General features: G+C 44.5%; 2 protein-coding genes across 4 annotated transcripts in view; one reads left to right on the top strand and one right to left on the bottom strand.

Moving 5' to 3' along the window:
* Positions 1–27,837, top strand: part of CRACD (capping protein inhibiting regulator of actin dynamics) — a 318,205-nt gene that overhangs the window by 226,538 nt on the left and 63,830 nt on the right. The window lies entirely within an intron of this gene.
* Positions 16,501–27,837, bottom strand: part of AASDH (aminoadipate-semialdehyde dehydrogenase) — a 179,010-nt gene continuing 167,673 nt past the window's right edge. For both annotated transcript variants that reach the window (XR_010177520.1, XR_010177521.1), the window contains one exon: positions 16,501–17,059. The gene's annotated coding sequence lies outside the window, so the exon portion shown is untranslated. The remainder of the gene's footprint in view (positions 17,060–27,837) is intronic.

Genomic DNA, 27,837 nt, shown 5'->3' with positions numbered 1-27,837 from the left:
AGACGGGCAAAAGCCGCTTTGGCCTCACAAGACCAGTGAGCAACATCCGCCCCTTTCTTAGTGAGTGCCACCAAGGGCGCCACTATAGACGAAAATCCAGCGATAAATCGTCTATAAAAATTCGCAAAGCCCAGAAAACGCTGAAGCGCCTTCAAACTAGTGGGCTGCACCCAATCCAGGACTGCCTGTACCATGGAACCCTCCATTTGGAAACCTTCTGGGGAGATAATATATCCTAGAAATGCGATTTGCTGAACTTCAAATTCGCACTTCTCCAGCTTCGCCCCAAGCCGGTGGTCTCTGAGTTTCTGGAGGACTAAGCGTACATGCTTCCGATGTTCCTCCAGGGAATGGGAGAAGATTAGGATGTCATCTAAGTATACAACTAAGAATCTATCCAAATATTCCCTGAGCACATCGTTCATGAAGTCCTGGAAGACTGCCGGGGCATTACAGAGCCCAAAAGGCATCACCAAATATTCATAATGCCCTGAGTGGGTATTAAAGGCAGTCTTCCATTCATCCCCCTCTCTTATTCGGATTAGATTGTACGCACCGCGTAGGTCAATCTTAGAAAAAATGGTGGCAGTACGAAGCTGATCAAACAAGACCGAAATGAGAGGCAGTGGGTATGAGTTTTTAATCGTGATACGGTTCAATTCCCTGAAGTCGATGCAGGGTCGCAACGAACCGTCCTTTTTACCCACGAAGAAGAACCCCGACCCAACTGGAGACTGTGAAGGTCTGATAAATCCCTTAGCCAAGTTCTCCTGAATGTACTCTGCCATAGCCTGAGTCTCAGGACGTGACAGGGAGTACAACCTGCTCTTGGGAAGCTTAGCATTCGGCAACAAATCAATGGCACAGTCATAGGGGCGATGGGGAGGTAGTACCTCTGCAACTCTTTTGAAGAACACGTCCGCAAAATCTGCATAACATCCTGGCAATCCTGGCAAACTTAGCTGCGAAAGCCTGACTGGAAGGCTCAAGCAACTCCTGAAACAATCAGTACCCCAACTAAGAATCTCCCCAGAGACCCAGTCAAATTGAGGATTGTGGGCCCTTAACCAGGGTAACCCCAACACCAATGGGGCAAAAGTACAGACAGTCACATAAAAGGACAATTTTTCAGAGTGTGTGGCTCCAATAAACAAAGAAATCTGGCTAGTGCAAGAGGTAATTTTACCCTGGGATAATGGTTCCCCGTTTAACCCACAAATCTCGAATTCCGATGCCAAGGGTACTAAGGGAACAGAGTGTTTCAGGGCAAATTGGCGGTCCATAAAAACCCCGTCGGCCCCACTGTCCACAAAGGCCTCAGTCTTGACAGTTTGACCGAGGATCTTCAAGGTCATCGGAATGATAAAAGTCTTTTTGGGAAATTCCGACTTTTGACCTGACAGGATATTTCCCATCACCCTCAGGCCCTGAAGTTTTCCGGCTTTTCTGGGCATGATACTTCCACATGACCTTTATTCCCACAGTACAAACATAACCCCTGCTGTCTCCTCCGCGTCTTCTCACGCGAGGAGAGGCGGGTAGCCCCAATCTGCATAGGCTCCTCGGAAAATTCCTCAGAGTCTGAGGTTCCCTTGTGAAAGAAGGAAACCTCGGTCTCCCTTTCAAGCCTGCGCTTTCTCAGCCGTCTGTCCACCCGAATGGATAACTGCATGAGCTGATCCAAGCTATCAGGCAAGGGATATTGTACCAGTTGGTCTTTTAACTGGTTAGAAAGACCTCTTCGGTACTGGTGTCTCAGGGCTGGGTCATTCCACTGGGTATCATGGGCCAACCTCCGAAACTCCGTACAATAAACCTCAACTGGCCTTCGCCCTTGCTTAAGGATCGAAATCTGAGCCTCGGCTGAGGCCGTCTTGTCAGGGTCATCATACAACATGCCCAGTGCCGTAAAAAAGGCATCAACACTTTTAAGTGACGGACAGTCAGGCTGCAACCCATATGCCCAGACCTGTGGGTCTCCTTGTAGCAAGGAAATCACTATGCCCACCCGCTGAATCTCCGACCCAGAAGACTGAGGCCTAAGCTGGAAATATAGCTTGCAGCTCTCCTTGAAACAAAAGAACTGCGAGCGATCTCCAGAAAAACAATCCGGGAGATTTACTTTCGGCTCCTTAACCCCTGAAGGTACTGCTGCTGCGGGAGCTCCGCCAGCGGCCTGCGAGGTGTGCATTTTAATGGACAAATCATTAAATTGTCGAGTCAGGACCTGCACCTGATCGACCACCTGTTGCAAAGTATTTTGAGGGGTATGCTCCATATTCCCACAAAATTTCAACAGGAGTATTTGGCTGCTGAATATGTTATGCACACCAGTGCCAGCAGGAATGTACTGGTGTCTGAACGGTGAGGGATGCAAAACAAATGAACTCACAGACAGACTGGGGAATATGACATTACATACACAGAAGGTGATAGGATAACAAAATAAACACAAAGTGAACAGAGAAGCCCAAAGGCTAAGAAACTGGGTGTCTCCCTAGTATTAGGAATGCTCAGATGGAAAGAAGCGAGATGTAGTGATTTAATACGTAGAGAACCCGAAATGCTGTTGCTAAGGGCAACAGCAAAACCCTAAAGGGTTTCCAACGGGTGTGGCAGTAAACTCCTTGGTCAGAGATGGAATAATAGACACAAGGAGAGTCTCCACAATCCTAGTCCTCACTTGCAGTGCACTGGTTCAGCTTACTGCCACTAAACTGACACCTGAACACCTTGCACAGTGAGAAAGGATTTTGGCAGGCAAGTCTGAGAATACAGCCGCAAACCTGCTAGGTTCACAGAGTAGCAAAAGAACCCCAGCAGGTTAAACGACTGACTCCAGTCTTACTGCTAGGTCTGGGTTGGCAGAGTGTATTACCAAATCCCAAGGCCTATTTGCAGTAAGCAACAAACAAATACAAAGTTTACACAGTACTAGCTAGCTTTCAGGAACTGACTAACCAACAAAGATTCAGCAGCATCTGCCTAACCTGAGAAGAGGGTTTATATAGCAGGTGCTGTCCACGCCCCACTCAGACCTCACAGACTGTGAGCACAAAAACCAGCACCGGATCCCCTGCCGTGCACAGAGCCTGTAACCACTGTACAGCAAAAGACCCGAACCGGAGTATCAGCTACGCTCAGGTTACTCCGCTAGCACTTGTCTCCCGGTTGCCATGACGACGTGGCAGCACAGAGCAGGAGACCCTAACAGGTGGATCCCAGGCACACTGGAGTAAAAGCACAAAGGCCCACGGGTCCTCGGCCTCTGGGAGCCCCCCCAGGAGCCTGCAGGGAGAGGTAGAAGCCGTCCGGTGGAGCTACGTCCCGTTTTCCCGGGTCCCGGAAGTCTGGCCCGGGTAGGCTTGAAAATTCAGTCCCCGGCTTCTGGGCAGAAGGTAGGCCGCAATCTGCAGGAGCCTCCAGGAGTGCTCCCCGATTCCGCGGACCTCACCAACCGGCCAGCGCACAGCAGCAGGAGTGGGGGAGAGGGCAGCAGGCTGAAAGGAGCTCTGTGTTTATGAAAAGTGGTCAAGGCTAGCCTGCGTTTATTGGGGGAGTTCAACCCTTTAACATTCAATGAATATATTCGTAGCATTTAAAATATAGAAAAAGCAAAAACAGTTGACATCCCAAATTGGGGGGGGGGGGGGGGGGGGGGGACAAACTAGGGAAAAAAGAGGAAAGGACAGGCAGGAAAAAACAAAAGGGCCCATTATATCGGGACCGCATTGCTACTGCAGGGGAAAGGTATGCAGTAGAAAAAGTATGGGGAGGTGGCGGTAGTATCACCACCCGGGGTACAAAAGGCACATGTATACCTGGAGCAATAACGTATAGCCAAACTACAAATACCAATAAGGTTACCAACAAGCACATCAACAAATAATGTAAATGACTAGTGAGATACCCTCATGTGTACAGTAAGAAGAAAAAGAAAGATAAAAGATATAGAATCAGAGGAAAATGCAGGTACACATTAGTCCCCGGCTTCTGGGCAGAAGGTAGGCCGCAATCTGCAGGAGCCTCCAGGAGTGCTCCCCGATTCCGCGGACCTCACCAACCGGCCAGCGCACAGCAGCAGGAGTGGGGGAGAGGGCACCAGGCTGAAAGGAGCAGAGATGGATGTGCAGGGAGGGAGAGAAGTGCCAGAAATCCTGCAGCTCTGCTGAGACACTTCCACTCACAGCAGCAGCTAGGCCACGCCCCCCTGAACACCTATTTTGATCATGTTAATGTGTGTGTGTTTATTTTATATCTACATATATATATAGTCCACAGTGTATAGCGGCACTCACAAAATTCTTAACGGTAACTGCTGGGGTGCAATATATCTCAGGCATTAGGCTTCTTCACTCTGATTACTGGGTCTTGAGAAAGAGCACTGCTGGGCTCCAAACGTCGACATGACATGTACCGTTGTAACGTAATGTATGCAAATTAAAATCTATTTGTGAATTTCCTAAGAAGACTGGCGAGTGCACTCTCTAAAGGTTTGTATATATATATATATATATATATATATATATATATATAAAAAAATAAAATAAGCCTATATATACAGTATACACCCTTTTGTTTCAAAAACTGTGCAGGAAATGGGTAAACTAAACACTCCAGTAAGGTATGGGTGAAGTGGGCTATCTTTTAGTGTATGTACCGAACATGGGCGACATCTTGAATCTAAGTCAGTTTTCCCATTTTCTGCAGTTTTTGAAACAAAAGGGTGTACTTCGACTTTGACAAGGGTGTACTGCGACTTTTGAATCACCCTGTATGTGTGTGTATATATATATATATTTAGATATTTAGATATCAAAGCAAACAACCTGGCATTCCAGTATTGGTAAAGCCACACAGTACCTGGCTCGGGTGCCCTCCCAGGGGATAACACGACCCAATGCATGCAGAAGGAAGAAGGCAGCACTCCTAAGGCTCAATAACAGGTGAAAAAGCGGCATTTAATATGTCAATGTTTCGGGGTCTAACACCCCTTTGCCAGGACATACTGATGAAGGGGCATAGGACCCCGAAATGTTGATGTATTAAACACTGGCGTTTCACCTTTTTACCTGTTTTTGAGCCTCAGAGTGCCGTCTTCTTCCTTCTGCATAAGAAAGAGCAGGGTGCTCACCAATCATGCAGTAAAAAAGAGTAGTTTATTCTAGACATTCCAGAAGACAGCCGACGTTTCTGATCTTTCCAGGCAGCCCATATCCCAGCATAGGCAAGATATGGGTTGCGATGATATAGGTCCAAGAACAGCTGTTCCTCCTGTGTGATCCTTGCCAGCAGCAGCAGCAGCAGCAGCTATAGAAAAAAGAAAAAAGATAGACAAACATAGACACAGAGGGGTCTATTTACTAAGCCTTGGATGGAGATAAAGTGGATGGAGATCAAGTACCAGCCAATCAGCTCCTAACTGCCATGTCACAGCCTATGTTTGAAAAATGACAGTTAGGAGCTGATAGGCTGGTTCTTTATCTCCGTCCAAGGCTTAGTTAAATAGACCCCCGAGTAAGAAGACGCTCTTGATGTAGTGAATAAAACACCAACTAATGATTGTAAAATAGGTATTGTGCTTATTTGAAATACAGGGGAGGGATCCTGGGGTGCACACCGGTAATGAGAGGTGCAGCCCTGCGGAGGCCTTTCAGTACTGCATACAAAGACAAGGTTGCAGGTGCACAATATCAAACACTACTAATTGATTAATAATCATTGCAATAGAATTTTGCATTTTGAGCGAGGTTCTTCGCATAGTTATGGCCATAAATAATGGCTTGCCCACTGCGTCCAGGTGACTTAATTAATCGGGCAAGTACCTAACCAGGGCCGGCGCTAACACTAGGCAGCTTTAGGCAGCTGCCTATGGGCGGCGACCACGGCGGCACTGCACAGTGAATGAAAGAACGCTTACTTTATCACAGCCAAGCTCCTCCTATTCTTTTAGAAACGAGGAGCAGCCTGTGAGTCCTGTTCCTGCAATCTGTCACCCCCCACCTTCGCGATAGCAACACCCGACATAGCTATGTACAGGCTGCTGCTGCGGTTCGCATGAGCTCCCGAGTCCCACAAATTACGAGCTGACCGTTTGCTCCCCCCCCCCTACTCCCCGCGCGCAATTATGCTCCCGCTCCCGAAAGTCACCTACTGCCCCCCGAGTATCTCCCCTCCCCCTCCTGCATCTCGTCACCAGCTACCCCCCCTCCGCAATTGGACTCCCGCATGTTACCCGCTGCATCTTGTCACCAGCTTTCCGCTCCCCCCCCCCTCGCAGCAATTGGGCTCTCGCATCTTACCCGCTGCCCCCCGCCCCCACTGCCGCTGTTCACGATGACTGCAGCTGACAGCTAGCCGTCAGCTGCACCTGGGTGGGGGTCCTGCGCCACGGCCGTCGCTGTCAGCGTGTCACCTGCCGCCCACTGTGACCCGCTGGCCTCCAGTGAGCCCTGCGACGACTCGCCGCTGCTTCAGTGCTATTCTGTCTGCAGTGTCACCCTTCCCAAGTCCCGGGTTGCAAATGTTCCAGCCTGACATCCTCTTTAGCAGGTTGACGTAGTCTCTATGTCCCGCCTTCACCGCAGCCTGCCTGGGAGTCCCTGCGTCTGCTTCCTCTGGGGTGAGTACACCGTGGGACCTATCAGCTCTCTCTCTATTTACTGTGTGTGTGTATGTATGTGTGTATATGTATATGTGTGTATATATATATATATATATATATATATATACATATATATATACTTAAGGGCACACACATGATTTTCATGGGGGGGGATCCTTACACACGTGCACAGCAGGGAAGGGGTTTGTGTGTATATATGTATGTGTTCATGTGCTACAGTATGTGTTAGGGGACATGTTGTGATGCAATTTATCATTAAGATCTCCTTGGAGTGTCGGCCACTGTCTTTGCTGGAAAAAAAAAATATGTATGTATATATATATATATATATATATATATATACTGGAAGATAGGTCGGCACTCCCCAAGAACTATTTTCTTGCTCCGGTGCCCTCTGTAATGCTGGTAACACTATCGAAGAAAGGAAGAGCGGCACTCGGAGTCTTTATGAAGAGTCAGATGTATTAAAAAAACATCAAATAGCTGGCTATTTGATGTTTTTTTTAATACATCTGACTCTTCATAAAGACTCCGAGTGCCGCTCTTCCTTTCTTCAATAGTGTGTGTGTGTGTATATATATATCTATATATATATCTATATACATATCTATCTATCTATCTATCTATCTATATATATATATATATATATATATATAGTTCCAAAGGTCTGGCACTCCAATAATAGAAAGAATAGCCGCTGGTGCCCGTACAATTCCATATGCGTCAAAGGTTCTGCACTCGGAGTAATAAACACAGTACACAGATTACAACAACGTTTCAGTGCTTTACTACTATCCTCAGGTTACCTTGTAATCTGTCTACTGCGTTTATTACGCTGGGTATATATACACAGATCCGGCGCTTCTATTAGGCAGCTTTAAGCAGCGTGCCCTGAGGGGGCAGACCCACTCTTCTCTCCCCATCCGAGGAGGATGACAATGGCTGTGAAACTTGCAGGAAGCCAACTTTACATCTGGGGGACTGGACAGTTGCTATTGGGGTGTGTGTGGGGAAGGGGGATGGGCGGAGAAGGGGGGGGGGGCAGTAAGCAGATGGTTTGCTAGGGTGCTGAGAAACCTTGCACCGGCCCTGTCCCTAGCCTATTGGTGGGTAAGTCTATGGCGCAATACACCCCAAACCCAAGCAGCCGAGTGACCCTAGGGCAACACTAGAGTGGAAAAATATATAGTGAAAAAAGTGAAGATAGTTAGGCTAGTGAGAGGCTGCTGAAAAACAGCAGTGGTAAATTAGTGAGAGGTAACAAGGTGAGAAATAAAGTAGTGAGAAGCGAAGGTGGGAAATTAGTTATATTAAAACAACACACAATAGAGATGAAAGGAAATCCGAAATTAAGTTTTAACCTGTGTTGCTCCTAAGGCCAACCAGCCACAGCAGTCCAGGGGGACCTGCGCCCCAGAACTCTATCCCCATCTGACAATCTAATATACATTTGTGCTGTACTCACCTTGCTCTGCTCTAAAGCGGGGTTTTCACTAATTTCTAAGCAATCTGACTAGATTGCTTAGAAATTAAGCACACATCACTCCGTGTGTATACCCCATAGCGATAGCGTTGCACGGCTCCTTGTGTCGCTATCGCCAGCTCTAGATTGGCCTGCATGCAGTCAAAATCTAGTCAGATTGCTTAGCACAAAACTTTAAATCACTCATGTGTACTGGAGTGCGCGATAGCGATTGACGTAACACACCACTCCCCTGCCTCTGCCTGATCCCTTTTTTTTTTTGTTGCTCAGCCCATATTGCTACATGTGTATGAGCGATCTAGACTCCGGGATGTTCAAGGGACATCGCCTATGCTAAATCGCTAAGCACACATCTCTTGCAGAAATCTCTCTGTGTGTACCCCCCCCCCCTTCCCAATCCCTTAATAAATATCTAATAGGCCAGGCATTCCCAACCACGGTCCTCAAGGCACACCAACAGTGCAGGTTTTAGTGATATCCAGGCTGCAGCACATGTGGTTAAATCAAAATAACTGAGCTACTAATTAAGTCACCTGTGCTGAAGCCTGGATATCACTAAAACCTGCACTGTTGGTGTGCCTTGAGGACCGTGGTTGGGAATGCCTGTAATAGGCCCTACACACTGGGCGATAATACATTAATGAACGATCTCGTTCATTAATGAACGAGATACCGTTCATATCTTTGAGTGTGGAGGCACCAGCGATGAACGATGTGCGGCCCCGCGCTCGTTCATCGCTGGTGCCCCGTCGCCTGTGCATGCAGGCCAACATGGACGATCTTGTCCATATTTGCCTGCACTTCTATGGAGCCGGGTGACGGGGGGAGTGAAGAAACTTCACTCCCCCGTCACTGACTCCCCGCCGCCGGGTCACCCGTCGGCTGTATCCGCCGTCGGGCAGCTCGGCGGCGGATCGCTCAATGTAGGGCCCTTAAGAATTGTGCTTATTTGAGTATGGTTCCACTCAGGGGGTAATATAAATCAAGATAAAGGCCACCCCTAGGACACCTTTTTAACCAGTATGAAAAATTAAAACAAAACAAAAAAGACTCCTGGTGCAGTGATTTTTTTTTAGTTTTTATATGTAAATATAGGATTAAAAACATGTACAGTGTAAAAACGTGACAGTGTATCAATCACATATAGATCACTCAAATCCTACGCAAGGGATGGAGAGCTATATTTGATTGATATGCTGCTTATCAAGTTTTTTCACATTGTACATTTGTTTTCTTTTCTCCCAGCAATGTAAACAGTGATTGTGACTCAATGGGAGTATCTGTAAGTGACTCAAATGCTGATTCATGGACTACTCTATTGGGTGCATACAGTTGGCTTTGTTTTCATTACACGGCTACTTTGGCGATAGCAACAGAACAGCTGTATTTTTTTATCCTTAAGTGCATAAACTCACTGGTAAGTTTTCCATGAACTCTTATTGTTGTAGACACACACCTACTTTTGGCTTGTTCTGTGGCTTCAGTATTTATTAGCATATTATCTAGATTTAATTATTTTTTTACATTGTGATGCTATCAAAACTTTCCTTTTTATGATATTGGAAGTTCAAAGATCGCAATATGTGTCTAAGTGACTATTTGATAATACAATCTAATGTACTTACGAGGGGTTTGGTATGATCTGTTGAGTCAGAAAGTCGGCAGCGTAATATTGCTTATAGAATGGCGACATTGTAGTAATATTGTTTACAGCATGTTCACATTATAACTAAACATGATGATTTAATTTCATGTTTAAAGTTCTAATATCAACACAGTTAATTTTCTTTAACGTGTCGGCATTCTCTGGACAACATTAGACTGTCGACTAATTAACTACTTCCCCTTCCCAGAAATGCTCCACTTTTAGTCACATAGAAAAACTACACTGGAGAGTGGGTTGTTGTTGATGGGCACTGGATTGTTGGTAGTGTAGATTATTTGATGGCTCTCTTGACTTGCTCATTCGGCTATATCTCCGTACTTCACATTGTGACAAGTGTCAAGGGCAGGCTCCAGTGAAGGTAAGTACCTAACGTTCCTTCCCTGGTACCCTCACGGTTCTGATATTTGGAGGAAGGCAATATCATAGGGAAATTTCTTTTGGATAGGTTCCTTTAGCCCGTTTCTTTTTCTGTTCCCTACCGTACTTGGCACTCCTCTAAAGACGTTTGTTCAAAGCAGAGAGAAAAGGCAAGTTCTTGTACTTTGGGGCCTATTTGTCAAGTTTTCCGTCCTTATGTAAAAACAAACGTTTCCACATGATTTACACTAACTTAAATTTATTGTACCCGACACTGTAAACATAAGCATTGCTATCACTACAGCAAAAGTACAACTTGTCAGTTTTGCCGACACAACTGCTCCTATATGTATATGCTAACAAAGCTAAATATTTATCTTATTAAAAACACGTTAAAGGTTAAAGAACACAGTACGCAATTGGCGCAAAAAGTACCGCAAGGGTACTCCCTTAACTATACCTTAAGGAATGTACTTATACTGTAAACCTCTGTGTAGTGGTAGAGTGTAAATGCAACACAGTATAACCTTATTACCTCAAAAGCTGTTCGAGCGTCACCGACGCTCTGAGATTACTTAATACTATAAGAAATACACAGATACCGTGCTCAGGGTCCAACGCCTAAATATATATTATGAATGATATACTTGCAAAAGAATTTAACACAATACAAGCCATACACTACAATATAACATAGACTACCTAACCAGATAACTACACGGGAAATACAATACAATACAATTACGTCTAAGGGAAAATAAGAGGGGGAGGGGAGAAGAGAGAGAGAGAAAGAAATGGCTCACAATAACAAGAAGACAAATATGATTGCAGAGAAAGCTTACACATGTGAGGAACAATCGCTGCGCAGTCAGTCAATGCTGAGAATCTTTGTTTAGAAAGTACTTGAGCTTACCCATGCTGCCTGTCCCTATATACACGACACCCAGCAACACAATTGTCCCTACAATGCCGCATGGGGCAGAAGCTAGACTCCATTTTGGGAAAACTCCACTTGATTCCAAAGACTACACCACATGGCTGAAAGGGGGAGGGGAAAATACCCGGCAGCAGCCATTTTAGATTTGCAGGTCCAAACACATGGCACTCTCTACTACACCACAATCACATAGCAGAAAACACAAGACTCCATTTTATTCCAAAATGTCCAAGCCTCAAAACAATGCATATGTTCTGATTTTACAATTCCAAACAATCTAAATCACCTTTCACAATGTAATCCAACTTCCTAGAACCATCTTATAATTTCACATTCCAAACAACTTCAGTATCTCAATAACCAGAGCATATTCATCACAAGACCAGATCACAATGTAATTAACACAAACGTAACTGCATGGTGGTATTTATGATTAACAAGATATATAGTATAACTAACCAGCACAATCTATTTTAAATCTCCATTAGGCAAACAAATACCACAAATACTATGCTACAGATTGTATACTGTTCCAATTCATCACAGACTTCACAGAGTATCCACAAACACCCAACAATCACACAACTGCCCAAACCTCGTTAACCTTAAGCCATTTGTATTTCCAAACTAACTAATCTATGCCAACCATTCTACAACTACATTGCTACAAACACATATTTAAAACTATTCTATGCCAATCAGCCATGAGATATTGAGATGATACTTAGTCTTTTCTAAGGAGCCCGGTGATGATCCAGCCATGCTTGCTGTGTGCTTTGTTCTGAGTGTAGCTACATTACATCTGTTCTCTGAGGCCACACCTGACCACTACCTTCCTGTTTGACCAGTACCTGGGGGAGGGGTCTTTCTTTCTTTGTATATGCTGATCAGGTTCAGCCCTGAAAACTTAGTAAAAGGTTGTCTTGAGCATCCATTGTTCTAACAATGTGATCTTAGCTTTTATACATATAATCATATCTATCTGCTGCAATGTCCCACAACTTCACAACCAGCATCAAACTAACCCACACATCATTCTGCTTGCTTCAATACCAAACATGATGGGCACATCTGGTTCTGTTCAAATGATACGTATTCATGACATCAATTCATCAGCCAATTCTAAATCTCCATGATGTCTGGTGCTTGACATTATTATAACCATGTACTGTATGAAACAAGCGCCGAATCCATCTCCGTGCCATGTCCGAGCAAATGCGTGTGTTTCCATATATTGCTGTGCTCGCTGCGCATATTTGCAAGTATAGCGACTTAAATGTGTGTGTGGTTTGAATGTTCTCTCTATGTAATATTTTTGACTTTGACAATGCGAATGTTAAACTCTGAACTTAATAAATAGCTCAGAAAAAAATAACTCCACATTGCTGTGATGCTGGCGGCCATATCTCTGTTATTAGTAAACAGGCTCCTTAGAGTTTACGCTATCCTAGGCACATTGCGTTCTACCATTAAAAGAACCAAACGATCCGCTCCATGGCTTTTTGGTCCCACACTGTACACAGTCTTTAGAGATAAAATAAATACAGGTAGAACGTGAGGGTGTATCTGCCAGTTACAGTAAGCAGATTCTGCTTTCAGCCTATGGAGTCTTCCGTCTTCTGCCGCTAATGGCTTCTGCCTCTATGTCAGAATAGATTCAGCACAACTCACAAGCAACAAAACTCCAAATAATGAAATAAATCAATATATATATTTGCTCTGTTAAGTGCGCCTATCCATAAAGCCATCTCTCTCATCCGGTATATTGCTGTAAGAAACACAGACATCTGCCACATTTATATTATATCAGTGTTCACAGCAAGAATGATGGGAGCAGTGACCTGATAGTGTCTGATGATAGTGATCAATGTGAATATCAGTATCAGTGTTACTTCTCTGTGTCAGTGTAAATGCCTATGTCAGTCTGTCAATATGAAATTCGGTGTCACTATCTATGTCAATATCAGAGTGACAGTCCGAGAACAGTATTAGTGTACGTCTGAAGGGCTCATTTAGTAGCTTTGCATTTAGGAGCAGCATTTGCATTTATACCATAGAAACCAATCAGACAATTACTTTCACTGTCTAACCTTCAGCAAATAAACACAGGCTACGTTCTAGTTGATCTTGGATGTGCAAGTGCAAATGTTTAGCCTCAATGCAATGTTAAGTAAATCAGCTGGAATGTCAGTCTGTCTGTCAGTGTGCCCATATCAGCCAATCTCACACTACTCTTCTGGAATTTCATGGAGACTCACAATTTTTTTGGGGGAGGGGGGTTCTTCCGGCTCTCGGAAGAGTGGGACATACTCTCTTATCCTAACACTTCTCTTTTCAAGTTGGGAGGGCAGGGGTGAATCTCGTCGTTGCTGTCCCTACCTGTAGCATTAAATTGCCCCTCGTGCTTAGTCCGGGATCCGGTCTGAAGGTCGACAATGTTTAGGTCGACCACTATAGGTCGACAGTCACTAGGTCGACATGGATGGAAGGTCGACAGGGTTTCTAGGTCGACATGTGCTAGGTCGACAGGTCTAAAGGTCGACATGAGGTTTTCACATTTTTTTTTTTTCCATACTTAACGATCCACGTGGACTACGATTGGAATGGTAAAGTGTGCCGAGCGAAGCAGTAGCGGAGCGAAGGCACCATGCCCGAAGCATGGCGAGCGAAGCGAGCCATGCGAGGGGACGCGGTGCACTAATTTGGGATCCCGGTCACTTTACGAAGAAAACGACACCCAAAAAAAAAAAATCCTCATATCGACCTTTAGACCTGTCTACCTAGCACATGTCGACCTAGAAACCCTGTCGACCTTCCATCCATGTCGACCTAGTGACTGTCGACCTATAGTGGTCGACCTAAACATTGTCGACCTAGACACTGTCGATAAAACGAACCACACCCCTTAGTCCACCTAGACCACCTGTGATACCCTGCTGTAGAAACCCGTACAGGACTTCTACGGGGTCGCCACATCCCTTGTTTGGACTTCCTTCACTGCTTTATGGCATCACCAGGATTATCAAACCTCCCTCAATGTTATGTCAGCAGCAGCGCAAACACCATGGGCACTAGGACCTGGGGAAGTGGAGCAGCAGTGTCTGGGGAGCTGGAGACAAGGGAGCCGCGAGGTTGGACGATCCCCCGTCACTGAGGAGGAGCTTGCAGAGCAGGATTAAGAGGGAGGTGCTGTTACCACTTGGTGAGTCCCTGAGGTGAAGACCTGAGGGGAGCTGTCAGAGGATGTGGGCTGTCAAAGAGAGAGAGAGAGAGCTCTGAGGTAACGGACAGATGGCGGTGGTGCCTGCTCGGCCCCCGATGGTGAAAGGGAGAGCCCTGAGGGAATGATAACGGCTCTCTCACTCTGTCTGGGATATCACAAGTGAGGTGCTGGGCGGTAGTCAGGTGGGCTGTCTGGTAACTGCCTGACAAGGTGCTGGCTTTTTGTATATAAGAGCTTAACAGAACCAGGGGATTTGGTCATCTAATATATCACCAACTCTCAGGGGCTCCACAAGTATCTCCAATTCTACACCTTGTGGGAGGAATTAGTGGAAGTACCGCTTTTTAAATCTATCTACACTATATCTATTTCTTTTCACTTATTGGTCTGTATGTGTTCAAGTTTTTAACCTCTATGTTTTGCTGTGTAATCCCCAGATAAATGGGGTGTTTTAGAAGGCATAAATAATAAAAGCTAAGTTTTATATAATCAATCTGTTTAAATTACACTAGTGCGCCCAACTAAGCAACTACTCCTTGGTTCTTTCCTTCTTAAGGTGCTGACTATCCCTGATGTGTGCTGCTGTTGGCCTTTAGGTAGTGACTGTCTGACTGAGTTGGGAGGTCCACCCTGAGCTTGGTAGTCCACCCTGCAAAATGCAGGTTTGGGCTGGTCTGGCTAACTAGGCTCTTTTAGGTTTTTACAGTCCTACATGGACTGCCTCCACACGGCAGCAGCAGCCAGCCTCTAGGTATGGTCACACACACTCTTTGTTCCTTGTACCAATCAGCCATAAATAACATTGATACCACCTGCCTAATATTAAAGTTGCTCAGATCTTTTTGCTTGCCATTTTTCCTGCTTCCAACGCATCAACTTAAACTGAGTGTTCAATTACTAATATGTCTCATACCTTTACAGGCGCCATTATAGCAAGACAATCAATATTATTCACGTCACTAGTTTTAATGATATGGCTGATTGAGATAGATTAGATAGATAGATAGATAGATAGATAGATAGATAGATAGATAGATAGATAGATAGATAGATAATATAGTTCTAAAAGCACAGGAGAAGTTGGAAATGGAAGCTGTTTATGCCCTAGGTTCCCGTGTCCTGGTGGACAGAAGCTATTTGGCAACCTTGATTGTCAGCGTACATGTGACAGGCTTATATAAGGTGTGTAAGTAGCTAGTCTTAGGGGGGTACTCTATTAGCTCCAGCAATTTCAGAGCTATCAAATTTACCCCAATGCGTATTCAATTGCAGGCCGTTTTGCGCCCGTTTTTAAGGCACTTTTGCCAATACCTTTTCACTTCTTTTTTTTTTTGTGAAAAGTCATTGGTGAAAAATGCCTCAAAATCATCGAAATGACCCACGCTTTTGCCGGCACAGGTGCGAAAACATGTGGATTCGCTGATTGTTTAAAAAATGACCCTGCTATCACATAGGGCGAATCCCCATTTACCCTAAAAATTTGCAAAAAGTGCAAAACGGCTGTAATTGAATACCCCTTAGTCTCTCACTACTTTGGGATCAGACAGCAGGCCTGTTGAGCAACACTGTTTACTGGCATAAGTACTGTTCTAATATGATTGGTTTGAGAGAGGAATGTTAGGTCCTTCCACTCTGAGGGGCAGATTTATTAAGCTCGGTGAAGTGATAAAGTGGATGGTGATAAAGGACCAGCCAATCAGATCTTAACTACCATGTCACAGGCTGGGTTTGAAAAATGACAGTTAGGAGCTGACTGGCTGGTCCTTTATCACCTTCCAATTTATCACTTCACCGAGCTTAATAAATCTGCCCCTGAGAGAGGGAATCAATTTGTTTAGTTAGGGTTGGATAAACTAGACTTTTATGTTTCATTTATCTTTGTGCTGCAAATAAAACTAGCTATGACATTCTTCTTTATTTCTACCGTTATGGGGAAATCCTACCTTCTTACCACATGCTACGCACCCTTGTTTTTGCAATTGGTACCAAGGGGGATTGCGCTACTTGTATAAATTTTTAGACCCCACACAGCTTCAGCCTCTTACTCGCTCTCAATTGCAGACTAAATTCCTAGAGCTATCGTTTCCATTGTTTAAATTTCTTCAGGCCTTTAGCTTTATTATTAAGACATTACAAGGTTTAACAACACGGGACAAACATAATAATTTGGATGACGCAGTAAGGAGAGACACAATGATCTTTACTACTTCATATATTTATTCCCACTTTAGGAAAAAGCTAAACATAGAATCTAACACAGTTGGGTTGTTAAAATGGCAAATAGATTTTCCTGATCTCCCCATGGAAAATATTCTTTCTTCTTATGTACAGATAAACAAACAATTGGTGGCGATCACTTATAAGGAAATGCACCAAAAGATTCTTCATAGAGCATATTATACGCCTAAATTGCGATTTCTGATGGGATGTTCCACAGATTCAAATTGTTTCAAGTGTCGTTCCCCGAATGCAGAAATCATACATTGTTTGTGGGATTGTCCAATAGTTGCACAGCTCTGGCCTGACCTACAGGTTTATATTAACAATACGCTTCATATAACATTTCGGATAGCTAAAGACTGGTCTTTCTGGAATATTTATACAGGGGAGGAGGGTGTGGCCTTATCTAAAGGTACATGACTATTACTTAAATTGGTTGCGGCAGCCAAAAAAAAACATTCTTTCTAGGTGGGTGGACGCGACACCGATCCCGATTTCTTTGTTGCTACCTTGGATTAAATTTCTGTTTCAGATGGACTGGACAGAAGCTGCAACAAATAAAGAAAAGTTAGTTGCATCTTTTGCAGACACATGACTACCTTATATACATACTATAAATCATGCTATGAGAGATGCATTGAGAAATTGCTTTCGCATGACATCTTGGTGTGATTTGGAAATTATAGCTAATGGAATTCCTCCTTTCTAGTTATCTAATTTTGTATAGGCATCATACTGCTACTCAAGGGTAACATTTCAAAAGACCTTCTATTGTCTGATGATCTGTGCGGTCCTCTTTCTCATATGACTGTCATCCTGTTAGCCTGTTTTGTATGTTACACTTTTATCTGGAATGTCTGTGCTTCCTAAACTACTATGTACTATTCTACAAGATGTAATGTTTGCATTTTGTTTAATAAACTATGCTTAAAAACTAGCTGTGGCTACTTGTACCAAAGCCCTGGATTTATATGCTACTAATTGGCTGCTGTGTGAAAGTGCACCTTTCTACCCCAGGAGACCGCATCCTTACCCTGATCTTGGCACAATATATATACAAATGTGTCCTCATATACTTAGCGTCTTTACACCATACTGTGCAAAATGGCTGGCACCATCAAAAAAGTTCTGTGAGCTGTTTAATATATGCAACAAAACCTAGGCTCAAGCACAAAGAAAGAGTCTGCAAAACGGGTGGTATTCATGTGACCGGCGGTCTGCTGACCGACAGTCACATGACCTCCTCCACCATCCCGAAGGCTCACTATCCCGATGGTCGGCATGCCGTCCAACAGGGACTATTTCCACTCGTGGGTGTCCACGACACCCATAGAGTGGGAATAGAACCCGTGGCGACCGCAGGTCGCCACCGAGCCCGCAGCGTGGCGAGCGCAGCGAGCCCGCAAGGGGCTTGCTGCACTCGCCCCTCCCCGCCGGGATCCCGGCGTCGGTATGCTGCCGGGATCCCGGCGTCGGTAAGCTGACCGGCGGTCAGCATACTACACCCTGAAAAACCAGTGAAATAGCCCAAAAGTATTGGAGTTCTAAAATGATGTTTAATTATGTTTGCTGACTGAATTAGACAGCTGTTCACACTTGGGAGAAGGCTATACCTCCTAGGGCTCCTAGCTTTAGGAGATAAATGTACAGTACAGGTTGAGTATCCCATATCCAAATATTCCGAAATACGGAATATTCCGAAATACAGACTTTTTTGAGTGAGAGTGAGATAGTGAAACCTTTGTTTTCTGATGGCTCAATGTACACAAACTTTGTTTAATACACAAAGTTATTAAAAATATTGTATTAAATGACCTTCAGGCTGTGTGTATAAGGTGTATATGAAACATAAATGAATTGTGTGAATGTAGACACACTTTGTTTAATGCACAAAGTTATAAAAAATATTGGCTAAAATGACCTTCAGGCTGTGTGTATAAGGTGTATATGAAACATAAATGCATTCTGTGCTTAGATTTAGGTCCCATCACCATGATATCTCATTATGGTATGCAATTATTCCAAAATACGGAAAAATCCCATAACCAAAATACCTCTGGTCCCAAGCATTTTGGATAAGGGAGACTCAACCTGTATTACAGTATATATAGAAAGAGAGCGCTCGACCAATTAAAAAAGTTAATGCGCTAATGAACGAACTCAGGTGTACAAAAAATGTATATACTTTACCCAGGATGACTTTAATCACATTTTTAATTTACAACATATCAGGAATAGTTTAATCTGTAATACTAAGAAACAAAAAAAATCTAGGAATTCTTATAGCAGTAATTCTAAATTGGCGGGTTTCTCGACAAATGAAACAAATGTCCTGAATGGAAGCGCAGGGTATACAAAATATGTCTTAATTGAACTGAGAATCAGTAAATAGGAATAACAGATTCCAAATGGGCATTGTAATGGATGATAGTTCCAGAGTTTAGATGGACTGATTCTCATGTTTTTGGCAAACACACAGCTACATGTATTTGCAATGAATATTCAGTTTAATCTGTAGTGAGCACACTCTAATCCAAGAATAGATATCGGTCTCAGCTGAGGAATATACAGCATACATATTCCTGTAATAAAACCAGTTGCCCACCGGAGAAACGCGTTAGTGTTGCTGCTTCTGATATTATCATGTATAAATGCAACACTCATACAGAGGAGAAACTATATCTATGTTATACCAGTGATCATTGTGATACGTATGTTCCCATCCACCATATTACACATGTTCTATACCCGGAGCTCCAGGTTTAAATTACTGGACTGGGATTGAACCCTGGCCAACTTAGTCCACTATCACATGTACACTGTTCCTCTTATGTTGGTGGTAGATGTACTGAGGAGGGATGGGACAGCCCTAGCAGTGTAAAACAATACAAAGCAGTCACATCCTAATTTTTAGCCCTGCCCCCTCTAGCACCCGGGCCTGCCATATGTCTCAGCAACTCTGTTCCCAGGTGTAGTGCAATGCTAGATAGGTTACTCACACATACAGCAGCCACCTACCAATTATGGATCAATGACCTGGAATGTCCCCAGTGACTCTCATTATGTGGCAACATGGAGGGTCATTCCGACCTGTTCGCTAGCTGCGTTTTCACGCAGCAGAGCGAACGGGTCCTTGCTGTGTATGCGCCGGCGCCTTTGTGCGCCTGCGCATTCGGGATGTCCGACGTCCGTGGCAGGACAGCGATCGCCTCTGCCTGATTGACAGGCAGAGGCGATCGATGGGCGGGAGGGGGCGAAACGGCGGTGTTTGGCCGCCGTTTCGTAGGCGCGGTCCGGCCAACGCAGGCGTGGCCGGACCGAACGGGGGGGGGGGAGCGAGGAGTAGCTCCCGGCCAGCACGCTAAAGCTGCGCTGGCCGGGACCGAACGGGGGGCGGACCGCAGCGGCTGCAGGCCAGGGAGCGAGGAGTAGCTCCCGGCCAGCGCGCTAAAGCTGCGCTGGCCGGGAGTTACTCCTGAAGTGCAAAGGCATCGCCGCTGTGCGATGCCTTTGCACTTCTGCGAGGGGGGCTGGACTGACATGCGGGGTGTCCCCCCGCATGTCAGGAAAGTTGATCGTAGCTGTGCAAAATTTTGCACAGCTACGATCAACTCGGAATGACCCCCATAAAGTGGTCTACAGCAGTATAAGCAGCAAATGGCAAGGAAACAGGATAAACACAAGCAAGTGGAGTGCAATCAGTTTCTCCCTGGGTTTCTGTGTAATATCTGGACTCTTTGTCCCCCCCTATATTTTACAGGCTTCTTGCTCGCTTTTCATTCTCTCTCCCTCTGAATATGACCTGGATTCCCTCTGCCTTTTCTGCTGCTTTAGCAGTGTAACAGTCTGGCCATTATCTTACTGCGGCTCACTCCTGTGTGTGATGTGTCTGGCATCTTCTCTGGCAGACTGGCAGCCTTCTTCACTTGTCTTGTAACTAGAGATGTGCACCGGACATTTTTCAGGTTTTGTGTTTTGGTTTTAGATTCGGTTCCGCGGCTGTGTTTTGGATTCGGACGCGTTTTGCCAAAACCTCCCTGAAATTTTTTTGTCGGATTCGGGTGTGTTTTGGATTCGGGTGTTTTTTTACAAAAAACCCTAAAAAACAGCTTAAATCATAGAATTTGGGGGTCATTTTGATCCCATAGTATTATTAACCTCAATAACCATAATTTACACTCATTTTCAGTCTATTCTGAACACCTCACACCTCACAATATTATTTTTAGTCCTAAAATTTGCACCGAGGTCGCTGGATGGCTAAGCTAAGCGACACAAGTGGCCAACACAAACACCTGGCCCATCTAGGAGTGGCACTGCAGTGTCAGAGAGGATGGCACTTCAAAAAAATTGTCCCCAAACAGCACATGATGCAAAGAAAAAAAGAGGCGCACCAAGGTCGCTGTGTGACTAAGCTAAGCGACACAAGTGGCCAACACAAACACCTGGCCCATCTAGGAGTGGCACTGCAGTGTCAGACAGGATGGCACTTCAAAAAAATTGTCCCTAAACAGCACATGATGCAAAGAAAAAAAGAGGCGCACCAAGGTCGCTGTGTGACTAAGCTAAGCGACACAAGTGGCCGACACAAACACCTGGCCCATCTAGGAGTGGCACTGCAGTGTCAGACAGGATGGCACTTCAAAAATGGTGCAAATGGTGGAAAGCGCAAGCTCTTCCCGTCCAGTGTTGGGAAGGTCAGGCATCGCAACTGACACAATTGGACTCTCCTTGGGGATTTGTGATTTAGAAGAACGCACAGTTCTTTGCTGTGCTTTTGCCAGCTTAAGTCTTTTCATTTTTCTAGCGAGAGGATGAGTGCTTCCATCCTCATGTGAATCTGAACCACTAGCCATGAACATAGGCCAGGGCCTCAGCCGTTCCTTGCCACTCCGTGTCGTAAATGGCATATTGGCAAGTTTACACTTCTCATCAGATGCTTTCAATTTAGATTTTTGGGTCATTTTACTGAACTTTTGTTTTTTGGATTTTACATGCTCTCTACTATGACATTGGGCATCGGCCTTGGCAGACGACGTTGATGGCATTTCATCGTCTCGGCCATGACTAGTGGCAGCAGCTTCAGCACGAGGTGGAAGTGGATCTTGATCTTTCCCTATTTTAACCTCCACATTTTTGTTCTCCATTTTTTAATGTGTGGAATTATATGCCAGTATCAATAGCAATGGCCTACTACTATATATACTGCGCACAACTGAAATGCACCACAGGTATGGATGGATAGTATACTTGACGACACAGAGGTAGGTAGAGCAGTGGCCTTCCGTACTGTACTGCTATATATACTGGTGGTCACCGTCAGCAAACTGCAAAACTAAAATGCACCACAGGTATAGAATCTAGATGGATAGTATACTTGATGACACAGAGGTAGGTAGAGCAGTGGCCTTCCATACCGTACTGCTATATATACTGGTGGTCACTGTCAGCAAACTGCAAAACTAAAATGCACCACAGGTATAGAATCTAGATGGATAGTATACTTGACGACACAGAGGTAGGTAGAGCAGTGGCCTTCCGTACCGTACTGCTATATATACTGGTGGTCACTGTCAGCAAACTGCAAAACTAAAATGCACCACAGGTATGGATGGATAGTATACTTGACGACACAGAGGTAGGTAGAGCAGTGGCCTTCCGTACCGTACTGCTATATATACTGGTGGTCACTGTCAGCAAACTGCAAAACTAAAATGCACCACAGGTATGGATGGATAGTATACTTGACGACACAGAGGTAGGTAGAGCAGTGGCCTTCCGTACCGTACTGCTATATATACTGGTGGTCACTGTCAGCAAACTGCAAAACTAAAATGCACCACAGGTATAGAATCTAGATGGATAGTATACTTGACGACACAGGGGTAGGTAGAGCAGTGGCCTTCCGTACCGTACTGCTATATATACTGGTGGTCACTGTCAGCAAACTGCAAAACTAAAATGCACCACAGGTATAGAATCTAGATGGATAGTATACTTGACGACACAGAGGTAGGTAGAGCAGTGGCCTTCCGTACCGTACTGCTATATATACTGGTGGTCACTGTCAGCAAACTGCAAAACTAAAATGCACCACAGGTATAGAATCTAGATGGATAGTATACTTGACGACACAGAGGTAGGTAGAGCAGTGGCCTTCCGTACCGTACTGCTATATATACTGGTGGTCACTGTCAGCAAACTGCAAAACTAAAATGCACCACAGGTATAGAATCTAGATGGATAGTATACTTGACGACACAGAGGTAGGTAGAGCAGTGGCCTTCCGTACCGTACTGCTATATATACTGGTGGTCACTGTCAGCAAACTGCAAAACTAAAATGCACCACAGGTATGGATGGATAGTATACTTGACGACACAGAGGTAGGTAGAGCAGTGGCCTTCCGTACCGTACTGCTATATATACTGGTGGTCACTGTCAGCAAACTGCAAAACTAAAATGCACCACAGGTATAGAATCTAGATGGATAGTATACTTGACGACACAGAGGTAGGTAGAGCAGTGGCCTTCCGTACTGTACTGCTATATATACTGGTGGTCACCGTCAGCAAACTGCAAAACTAAAATGCACCACAGGTATAGAATCTAGATGGATAGTATACTTGATGACACAGAGGTAGGTAGAGCAGTGGCCTTCCATACCGTACTGCTATATATACTGGTGGTCACTGTCAGCAAACTGCAAAACTAAAATGCACCACAGGTATAGAATCTAGATGGATAGTATACTTGACGACACAGAGGTAGGTAGAGCAGTGGCCTTCCGTACCGTACTGCTATATATACTGGTGGTCACTGTCAGCAAACTGCAAAACTAAAATGCACCACAGGTATGGATGGATAGTATACTTGACGACACAGAGGTAGGTAGAGCAGTGGCCTTCCGTACCGTACTGCTATATATACTGGTGGTCACTGTCAGCAAACTGCAAAACTAAAATGCACCACAGGTATAGAATCTAGATGGATAGTATACTTGACGACACAGAGGTAGGTAGAGCAGTGGCCTTCCGTACCGTACTGCTATATATACTGGTGGTCACTGTCAGCAAACTGCAAAACTAAAATGCACCACAGGTATAGAATCTAGATGGATAGTATACTTGACGACACAGAGGTAGGTAGAGCAGTGGCCTTCCGTACCGTACTGCTATATATACTGGTGGTCACTGTCAGCAAACTGCAAAACTAAAATGCACCACAGGTATAGAATCTAGATGGATAGTATACTTGACGACACAGAGGTAGGTAGAGCAGTGGCCTTCCGTACCGTACTGCTATATATACTGGTGGTCACTGTCAGCAAACTGCAAAACTAAAATGCACCACAGGTATGGATGGATAGTATACTTGACGACACAGAGGTAGGTAGAGCAGTGGCCTTCCGTACCGTACTGCTATATATACTGGTGGTCACTGTCAGCAAACTGCAAAACTAAAATGCACCACAGGTATAGAATCTAGATGGATAGTATACTTGACGACACAGAGGTAGGTAGAGCAGTGGCCTTCCGTACCGTACTGCTATATATACTGGTGGTCACTGTCAGCAAAGCTCTGCACTGTACTCCTCCTATATAATACTGCTGGTCCCCAGTCCCCACAATAAAGCAATGTGAGCACAGATATATGCAGCACACTGAGCACAGATATGGAGCGTTTTTCAGGCAGAGAACGGATAAAACTGGTGGTCACTGATCAGCAAAACTCTGTACTGTACTCCTATATAATACAGCTGCTCCCCAGTCCCCACAATTAAGCAATAAGCACAAATATTTGCAGCAACATTAAGGAGAGGACACCAGCCACGTCCTCTCCCTAACATTTCCAATGCACAAGTGAAAATGGCGGCGACGCGTGGCTCCTTATATAGAAAATGAATCTTGCGAGAATCCGACCGCGGGATGATGACGTTCGGGTGCGCTCGGGTTAACCGAGCCATACGGGAGAATCCGAGTATGCCTCGGACCCGTGTAAAATGGTTGAAGTTCAGGGGGGGTTCGGTTTCTGAGGAACCGAACCCGCTCATCACTACTTGTAACCTTATCTGCTAGTGTAAAAACTTTTCTGTTGTTGGGGCAACTTGCTCTTGGAGACTCGTGACTCTGCAGTATGTGATACCCTTATAACGTCTTACTACTGTCTCTAAAGGGGAGATGTATCAAGCTTTGGAGAGAGATACAGTGGAGTAGTTGCCCGAAGCAAATAATAAGCTTCTGTCATTTCATAGACTGTGTTGAATAAAAGACAGAAGCTCATTGGTTCTCCACTTTGGGCCCGACTCAGAGGTGGTCGCTAATGCAGACGTGACTGCACCTTTATGCTAATTCCCCAGCTGATTTAATTGGTACAGAGACACCCACCAGCTACAGTGGTGCTAATCTGCTGCTTTGTACAGAAGGATGCATTACAGAGCCGGATCCCGGCAGTCGGAATACCAGCTGTCGAAATATCCAGCATCCCAAATGAGATCACAATGCCGGCGCAGGCATCCTGATAGCTGAGTTTCCCAGCGAGCGACTGCCGGGCCGCCAGAGAGGTAAGCCGCAGGGGTGAAGGGGGGTTCAGTTAAGTTTAGGCTGCGGGGGGAGGGTTAGACTGCAAAAAGAGGGGATTTGGTTAAGGCTGTGTTGAAGGGGTTTAGGGTTAGGCACCACCGGGATTGTTTGGTTTAGGCTGGAGGGGGGGGGGGGGGGGGTTCGGTTGAGGCTGTCGGGAGGGGTGTTCGAGTTAGGCTCCACCGGGGAGGGTTAGGCTGAGGGGGGCGGAGGGTTAGGTTTAGTCTGCAGTCATGGTGGGTTAGGAGGTGAGGGTTAGCATGCTTAACCCACCCCTGTCGGGATGCCGTTGTCGGTATTTTGACCACCGCCATCCCAAACGCCGGCATTTCAGCCCCAACCCATGAACATGGTCAGGGCTTCTGTGGCGAAAACCTCAGTTGCTGGCCATGGTATGACCACATCTGACTAGCTACCGCCCAGTTACCTCCTGGGGCGCCCACTGAAATCTCTAAGTCCAATTTGTTCTGCATCCACCAAAGGTAATCATTGGGACACATGCGCAGACTAAAAACATAATTTGCAAGCCACAACTGCGTCTACCTCTGAATCAGTCCCTTTATCTCTCTCCAAGGCTTGATACTTCTACCCCTGAGAGTGGTAACATCTCTACTGACTGATGAGCACATTCATAGGCTCTGTCTTCTATCTGAAAAAAATAAAATATATAAACCCACTAAATAGTCACAGCTGCTGGAAGGGGTTTGTCAGACCCCCAGGGGATAAAGTATTGATAAAGCAAAAGTACCAGCACTAAGAGTCGTTTTACCAAAATATTGATAAGAAACAGTTGGATCAGTTAATCAGTATCTTTATTTTACTTTTTTAATATAAAATAATATTAAAACATTACTAAAACCATAATAAAGACTAAATAGTCGATGACAGCATATATATAATTAAAAAATAATGAGGAAAACATTATTTAATCCTGAATGGCTCTAGAGTGGTCAGAATAGTAGATTTTGCTGATAGGAACTATACCATTAATTTAAAAGATCCCGGACTTAAGTGGAAATCCGCTCCTCCTCAGATAGCAGTATAAAGCACAGTCAGCTGGTAATACCCTGAATATACCTCATCCACAGTTCCACGAAAAGATGACTCTTAGTATTCGTCTGTGTAGGTGATTGAAGGGGTTTCCATAGATTGCTGGAAGTTCTCAACACGGGAGGTAGCTGCGGTTTTTTATATTCCAATGGGTAAGCAAAAGCCCTTATCCAGATCGATTTTAAATGGTAAGAAGTGCAAAAGTTCCTCAGCATAGGCCTTAATGCGTTTCCCTGGACTAGGTCGTCCAGCTTCTGAGGGCGAATACTACACAGACGAATACTAAGAGTCATCTTTTCGTGGAACTGTGGATGAGGTATATTCAGGGTATTACCAGCTGACTGTGCTTTATACTGCTATCTGAGGAGGAGCGGATTTCCACTTAAGTCCAGGATCTTTTAAATTAATGGTATAGTTCCTATCAGCAAAATCTACTATTCTGACCACTCTAGAGCCATTCAGGATTAACTAATGTTTTCCTCATTATTTTTTATTTATATGCTGTCATTGACTATTTAGTCTTTATTATGGTTTTAGTAATGTTTTAATATTATTTTATATTAAAAAAGTAAAATAAAGATACTGATTAACTGATCCAACTGTTTATCAATATTTTGGTAAAACGACTCTTAGCGCTGGTACTTTTGCTTTATCTGTCTTCTATCTCCCTTAGCATATCCTGTAACAACGCTGTGCATTTCCTACTGGCTCCAGAATTTGAGCCGTGTAGCTCATTGGCTACAGCTACAGGATCATAAAGACAGAAATAATGAAATATTTGTCCATTCTCTAAATAGAAGTGATAATAGAAACTGTTGCTGAGAATAAAAAGTGAAGGAAAGGATGAAGGTACTAGAAGGAGGGATGATTGAAAAAGGGATGGTGAAATGTCTCATAGTGCATATGTACTAGGGGGTAGGGGAAGTTGGTACAGGTACTCTCTCAAGAAAGAGCCAGGGAGCCCAGACCTCGATGAACTTGGGACCCCCATTATGCAGGTAATAGCTAAGTTTCTCCATTACCAATATTTGGCAGTTTTTGTTTTAGAGCGGAGAGTGACAGTGGCAGTGTGTTTATCACATGTTTTGTTAGGAGTCTCCTCACTGTGGCCAAAATGTGGAAGGTTAACGTTGTTGATAATTTGCTAAGGGAGGATAACCTAAAACAAATATCCATAGATCTTTTGGCACCTTGGTCTTATATTAATTACTTAGGACACTAGAAATTGGTGTCCAATATGGGACAATCAGGGGACAAGTCCACCAGAAATGGGCTAGGGTACGCCAGAGGCCGCAGTTGCTCACAGGAGTATACTAACGCCTACAGTGCATCCAGAAAGTATTCACAGCACTTCACTTTTTCCATATTTTGTTACGTTACAGCCTTATTTAAAAATGGAATAAATTCATTTTTTCCCCCTCAGAATTCTACACCCAATACCCGATAATGACAACGTGTAAAAAGTTTTTTGCTGATTTTTGCAAATGTATTAAAAATATAAAACTAAGAAATCACATGTACATAAGCATTAACAGCCTTTGCCATGAAGCTCAAAATTGAACTCAGGTGCATCCTGTTTCCACTGATCATCCTTGAGATGTTCCTACAGCTTAATTGGAGTCCACCTGTGGTAAATTCAGTTGATTGGACATGATTTGGAAAGGCACACCCCTGTCTATATAAGGTCCCACACT

This window comes from Pseudophryne corroboree, chromosome 1, assembly GCF_028390025.1.
Source record: "Pseudophryne corroboree isolate aPseCor3 chromosome 1, aPseCor3.hap2, whole genome shotgun sequence".
NCBI classification, from domain to species: Eukaryota; Metazoa; Chordata; class Amphibia; order Anura; family Myobatrachidae; genus Pseudophryne; species Pseudophryne corroboree.
The sequence above is the reverse complement of the archived record's forward strand: the minus strand, read 5'-3'. Positions and strand labels throughout refer to the sequence as shown.